The sequence below is a fragment of the Panthera pardus genome, unplaced genomic scaffold (assembly GCF_024362965.1).
Source record: "Panthera pardus isolate Hobbes unplaced genomic scaffold, ASM2436296v1 HiC_scaffold_11, whole genome shotgun sequence".
Lineage (NCBI taxonomy): Eukaryota > Metazoa > Chordata > Mammalia > Carnivora > Felidae > Panthera > Panthera pardus.
Genome location: NW_026526666.1, coordinates 62,207,818 through 62,214,140, shown reverse-complemented (window position 1 = coordinate 62,214,140; position 6,323 = coordinate 62,207,818). Strand labels below are relative to the sequence as shown.

General features: G+C 48.9%; 1 long non-coding RNA gene across 2 annotated transcripts; it reads left to right on the top strand.

The window, feature by feature from the left end:
- The first annotated feature begins 345 nt into the window (after positions 1-345).
- LOC109266816 (uncharacterized) lies at positions 346-5,429 on the top strand. 2 transcript variants are annotated; one of them, XR_008419490.1, is made up of 4 exons: positions 346-2,063; positions 3,551-3,680; positions 4,127-4,303; positions 4,757-5,429. It is a non-coding gene; the product is annotated as an uncharacterized LOC109266816 (long non-coding RNA). The 2 variants fall into 2 exon arrangements; XR_008419491.1 differs by lacking the exon at positions 3,551-3,680.
- The last annotated feature ends 894 nt before the right edge of the window (positions 5,430-6,323 follow it).

The following is a 6,323-nucleotide window of genomic DNA, read 5'->3' as shown; positions in this document are numbered from 1 at the left end:
GACCTGGCTGAAGTCGGACGCTCAACCGACTGCGCCACCCAGGCGCCCTTAGATATTAAAATTCTTAAAGCCTCAGTTTCCTCATCGATGCACCGGGGGGTACAAATATCCCCGCCTGGCGGGATTGACACGATGCTATCTGAGATTCATCAGATACAATCAAGCAATTAGCAAAAGGCTGGTGTCAGGGCTCTGTGAGCGGGAGTGGCTTTAATCCCTGGGTGTGAGTTCTTATAATGTCACTCTGGGTGTCTGGCCCTCAGAGGAACTCTGAGGTCCCTCTGTCACTGCAGAATACCCAGGAGGCAGCGGTGGAGAGGACAAGAACAGCCAGGAGCCCCGACCAGCACGGAATGCTGTGGCCAAGGCAGAGCCGGACAAGCTGGTGAGTGCTGAAAAGCCACATACGCAGAGCGCCTGGCCTGGAGGACTGGCCTAGAAGCTTGTCCAGATTCGGCAGGAAAGAGCATTCAGATCAGTGCTGTCTGCCCTGAGTGACAGGGGAGGGTGGCATGTAGGTCATGTATTTTCTACCCCTGGAACTTGGCAGGAACACCTAATCCTTGTTGCATGCTTATTTTTTTTACCACACACCACACTAAATTCTTTACGCGGCTTGTATCGTTTAACGCTCTTAACCCTATAAGGCCGGACTCTTACTAGTCTTACTTTACAGATGCGGAATCTGGCACAGAGAGGGTAAGTAAATTGCCTTCTGTGTCACAGTCATTGGTTGTGGCTCGTCTCTGCCACGTTTCACAGTCTATTGAGACTGGAAGCTCTTTGAAAGGAGGGGCACGATTGTATCTATTTTGGACCCTCCGTGGCCTCGTAGGTGTTTGGATGGTATTCATTGCTACACTGAACTCAGTGGTTCTCGTTGGACACACGGTCGCTTGGGATGTTTCAAAAGCTTCTCGCATCTGGGCCCAACCTCACATTACTTGCATCTGGGTCTCTGAGGTTAGGGCCTGGGCATCTGTGCCTAGGGAGTCTCAACAAAGCTGAGAAACGTTGGGCTAAATAAAATTCTTTGTCAAACTGCAAGCCTTTCTTCCCTCCTCTTGGCACTGGGGGGTGCTGTGGGATAGTCTAAAAAAAAAAAATAGTATTTCCTTTAACCCAAGGAACACATTTCTTTTTGTTTGCAAATTTATTTTGTGTATCTCCTCTCAGGGGCTTGGTAGAAAGCTTGTCAAGACAGGTAATGGCCTGAACTAGCCTCTTTGTGGCTCTTTTGAAGGTAGACCACTGAAATTTAAGCAAGGCAGACCTAGAAAATTTCTGCAGTCTGCAGTTCATTTTGTTTTCAGCCTTGCTTCAGGAGCAGTTGGTCTGTGCTCAGGACGAAGAGGTTTGCAAGGAATCACTTGAGGTGCGGCAGGCTGAACAGCCACCCGGAAGGTGTCCCTGTCTAATCCCTAGGACCCGAGACTGTATGACCTTACATTGCGAAGGGAGATTTGCAGGTGTGATTAAGTTAACCATCTTGAGATGGGGAGGCTATCCTGGTGGGATAACCAGTGTTCTCACAAGCCACAAGCCTTAAAAGCCAGAAGAGGGAGCAGAGGGTTGGATCAGAGAGGGAGATAGAGGAAGGAGGCAGAGTCAGGGGGCACTCTAAGACCCTAGGCTGCTGAGGAGGAGGGGCCACAAGCCCCGGCTGAGGGCAGCCTGTAGAAACTGGAAAAGAGTTTTCCTCTAGAGCTTTGCAAAGGAACTCAGCCCTGCCGACACCTTGACTTTAGCCTGCTGAAGCCCATTTGGGACTTCTGACCCCCAGATCTGTAAGACCCTAAATTGGTGGTGTTAACCACTAATAAGTTTGTAGTAATTTGCTCTAGCAACAATCTGAAACTAATACATAGAGAATGCTTGAAATGCCTCCCCTGGGAAGCATCATTGCTCGTCTGCCTAATGGCCATTTCTAACAACCCTCCTTCCTTGCCTTCTTCCCAAGTACTAATACTCCCAACCTCTTTTGTACTCAGGGATGATCAGGAGACCCACGGAGTTATAAGGAAAAGCCAGCTGGGGAAAGAGTCTCTTTCGGATAAAAGGAGGTAAGTATTCCACAAGAGCTCTCTTTTACTGCCTTGGCCACCCCCTTGACGTTTGACTTTGGAAACACACTGTGAGAATGTGAGGTCTAGGGATACAGCAGCCATTTTGGGACCATGAGGTGAAAAGTCCATGCAGGATACCCTGACCTGTCCTTAGGATTTGAGACCACTGTTAGCTCAGTCCTGCAGTTACACTTCACCTTCCCGAATAGGCCTTCAATTACTGTTTCAGGAGCCACCATTTCTTACAGAAAATCATAGAAAACCAATAAATACTTAACTGAATGCCCCAGGCTCTGGGCTGGGACAAAGGCACAGAGGAAACAGGCCTGTTCTGGAGGAGTTTGCAGTCTCTGTTAATCAGATTTCCTTTGGTTGCAAGTGCCAGAAACCCAGCTTTGCAGTGGTGAGGGCAGGGAAATGAGGCAGGACATAAACCTGAGGACCCAGTCTGGTGCTTAAGAAGTATCGGTGTTCTTCTCATAGTGAGGACTTCAGTTTAGAAAGCTCTTTCACACGCTTCTCATCTCTATTTCCACCTGCACAAAGATCTTGAAGATAAGAAGAATAGAATTGCGCAGGGCACCTGGATAGCTCAGTCGGTTAAGCGTCCGACTTGGGCTCAGGTCATGATCTCACGGTTCATGGGTTCGAGCCCCGTGTTGGGCTCCGTGCTGACAGCTCAGAGCCTGGAGCCAGCTTCAGATTCTATGTCTCCCCCCTCTCTCTGCCCCTCCCCTGCTTGTGCTCTCTCCTTCAAAAAAAAAAAAAAAATAAATAAACATTAAAAAAATGAAGAAGAATAAAATTGTTGTTCTCAATTTGCAGGGGAGGCAGCAGAGACCCAGATTTTGAGATCCTTCCTCAGTGGCACTGAAAGAGGCAGGGTGCTGCCATGGCCCCAGGTTTCCTGATTTCTGCTTTTTTTTTTTTTTTTTTTTAACCCCTCATAGATCACACAATGTCAAGACTGGTAAAAATCCTTAGAAATTATCTAGCTCAGGGATGGCAAGTAGGTTTTACTTATTTTATGTGCCAGTTCTGGCCTCTGGTGACAATGGCCTGAAGCACTGGATTGTGTCCTACTTCCTGGGAAAGGGTGCCGAGATTGATTAGTAATGTCTGCATGGGCTTTGGTGACTGAGCTCATGGGGCACAGACACATACATGCTTTAATTCACCTAATCTAACCTTTCATTTAAACAACAAAGAAATGAACCTCAGAGAAGGGAACTGACTTACTCAAGGTTATACAGTGAACTAGGGGCAGAACTGGGACCAGTGGGTTTTCTCATTGATAGTCCAGCTGCCAAGACTGCCAATCAGACTTAAGTATTTTCTTCCCACTTCAGGATTTCCACTGTTTATCTCACTGAGGTAACCTAGACCATTAGAGGCCATAGGTTCTAACACCAGCTGTGGCGCTGTGTAGCATTAAACAAATTGACTAATCTTTTTGTGCTTACAGATAAATCTGCTTCCCCTAGATAGCTTCCTTTATCTCGAAGAAAATGCACACTTTGTGCGTTATCAACTAGACTAAGAAATGTCAGCCAAGAAGGTCAAAATGAAAGAAACATGGTGGCTTAGCATAGCCTTGACAGGCAGCCGGAGTTGGTAAATTGGGCTCTCCTTGTCTGTTCCGGGGCCGTAAACTTCAGGGGAAGGACAAAGGGCTAGATTTGCCCTTTGCAAGAAATAAAACAAAAGAAGCAATCCTTTTATTTCTCGGGTTACAGAACTCTGGCTTGATTCCATTACATGTGATTGGGCATTCCAAAGAATCCCGTTTTCCCATGGGCTTTTGGCCCTTTGCAGGTGGGATGGGTTGCTCTCTGGTTTTCAAGTAATTTTATAAGCCCTGGGCCCATGGGGTTTGGAGGGAGAGCAGTGACCCAGGCTGACTTGGGGATCTCTGGCTGGCTATTCCAATCAACTGTAGAGTCCTTAGCACGGGGATGTAGGAGTGGCTTGTAAACTGTGAAGCACCTTCAGATGAGAACTAGAACTCCTGTGGTCTGAGCAACAACATAAACTGAACATAATTTTTTTTCACTTTTCAGAGATGGGCATGGGGAAAGAGCAAGGAGTCCATGGAAATTCTGCTTGTTAGTGATGGTGAACTGGAGTGGCCTGGATATTTGAATCGGCACCCTGGGTTTTTCAGCAGATACCGGGGTTTTTCAGGTATTTCAGAACTACACAGTCCTTCCATGTTATCATCCTGTTGACTTTCCACAGTGAGTGGAAGGGGTCATTCTCCCTATTTTAGAGAAGAGGAATGGAAGTCCAGGGAGGCTGAGTGACTGGGGAGCAGGTCAGGTGGCGAATCATCGGAGAGGCTGTGATGTGAACTTGGCTTTTTGGGTGCTGAACCCAGCAGTATTTCTTATCTCATGGTGGTGACCTTTGCAGGGTGACTGGTTTATCCGGTGTTCTGGTGGATTGGAGGTCAAGGCCAGGAGAGAGGCCTGTGTGGTTAGAGCAGCTGGAGATGTTGAACTTGGGGTGGGTTTGTATCGGTGGAGGGCGGGGCGGCCAGGATTCTGGGAGCAAAGGACATGGCATAGCCAGGAGACTGGTTTGCTATCAGCTGCTATTTACTGAGTTGTTTTTTTGGCGGGGGGGGGGGGGGGGGGAAGGGGGTTGGTCAGCCAATGTGTTAATTTGTGGGCAAACGCCATTATTTTTAGGGTGTGAAACCTGAGTCATGGAGGCTGAATACCTTGGCCAAAGTCACACAACAGAGCAAGGGATGGAGTCCGGATTGTGAGCCTGTAAGGTACAGTGTTGGGAAATAAATTTGTAAAAATCGGCCAGGGCCAGTTGGGGAGGCTCTGAGAGGCCAGATTAAGGAACTTGGGGCATTGTTGTCTTTTGGGCAGCAGGGAGCCACTAGATGGGAAACACAGGCAGAGTCTGCTCCTCCTTCCCCCCTCCAATGAAGTTTTACTTGCTTTTTTATTAAAAAAATTTTTTTAAAATCTTCATTTATCCCTGAGAGAGAGACAGAACATGAGCTGGGGAGGAACAGAGAGAAAGGGAGACACAGAATCTGACGCAGGCTCCAGGCTCCGAGCTGTCAGCACAGAGCCCGACGCGAGGCTCGAACCCACAAACCATGGGATCGTGACCTGAACCGAAGTCGGCCGCCCAACTGACTGAGCCACCCAGGGGCCCCTAAAATGGATATTTTACTCGTAAGTCAAGTGGGCACACACATGGTAATTGCTTCCGCCCCATTTCCACGGGCTCTCGTGCTGCTTCACCCCCTCTGAGAGGGATATCGTTGTTCCCGCTGCACTCTTCCAATTTCTTTTAAAAATAAAATAAAAATTATTTAAAAGCCTCTTTTGGCCTCATAAATTCTGGAGCCATTTTTGCCGAGAGTTTGGCAAGGGTCCTGTGAGGGTGCAGAGGGACGGCCTTGGGCTCGGCCGACTCTTGAATCTCTCTGGCCAGCAGCCCGTGTAAGGCTGTTCCCCGGGGACTGCGCACTTTGGCGTCCCCAACTTACTTCACAGGCCCCTAAATAAACCTTGTGGGTTTCAATGCTCCCACAGGGCCTCTCTGGAGAGAAGAGTGTTCCTAAAACAAAACCTCGGATGACATTCACGGATGTCTAGCTCATCAGGCATGCTGCCGAGGGACTGACTTCCCAACGTCCTCCCAGGTGGTCATCACTGACGCTGCAGGGTCGGCCGGACTCCTCGCTGGCCTCACGCGTCAGAGCAGAGGTGGCCGTGAGGGATCTGGGAGCTTGCCTGGACCTGTGGTCGAGGAGTGATGTGCGCGCGGTCATGGGTGTGACAGAACTGGCTGAGACGTGTCCTTCACTGGAGATGTGGCTTCATATCTGTGCCCTCCTGCCCCCATCACATGTGATGGAGCGTATCTGTAGATTGCTTTATACTTGAGAAGGATGCAACGCATTCACGAGCTCACTGGATTTTCACACGGCAACTCCAGGAAACCCAAGCTCTTATCTGAAATGTATACGTCAGAGCACTGAGCACTGGTGGGTGTCTCTTGGACAAATCCCAGTGTACTATCCTTCTTCCCTGCAAACGTGGGATCGGGTAAAACTGGATTTTAAAGACTGTTGAGTCAGGCACGACAGGGAGCGATCTTTAGGAACACCCCAGGGTGTGCTGCTTAGCCGAGGGGCTGTATGCTGGATCAAATGCCATTTGTCCTTCCAGCCCCATTCTCTTCTCTTCTTTGCCCTGTGCCCTGGGAAGTTGATCCTGAAAGACTGCT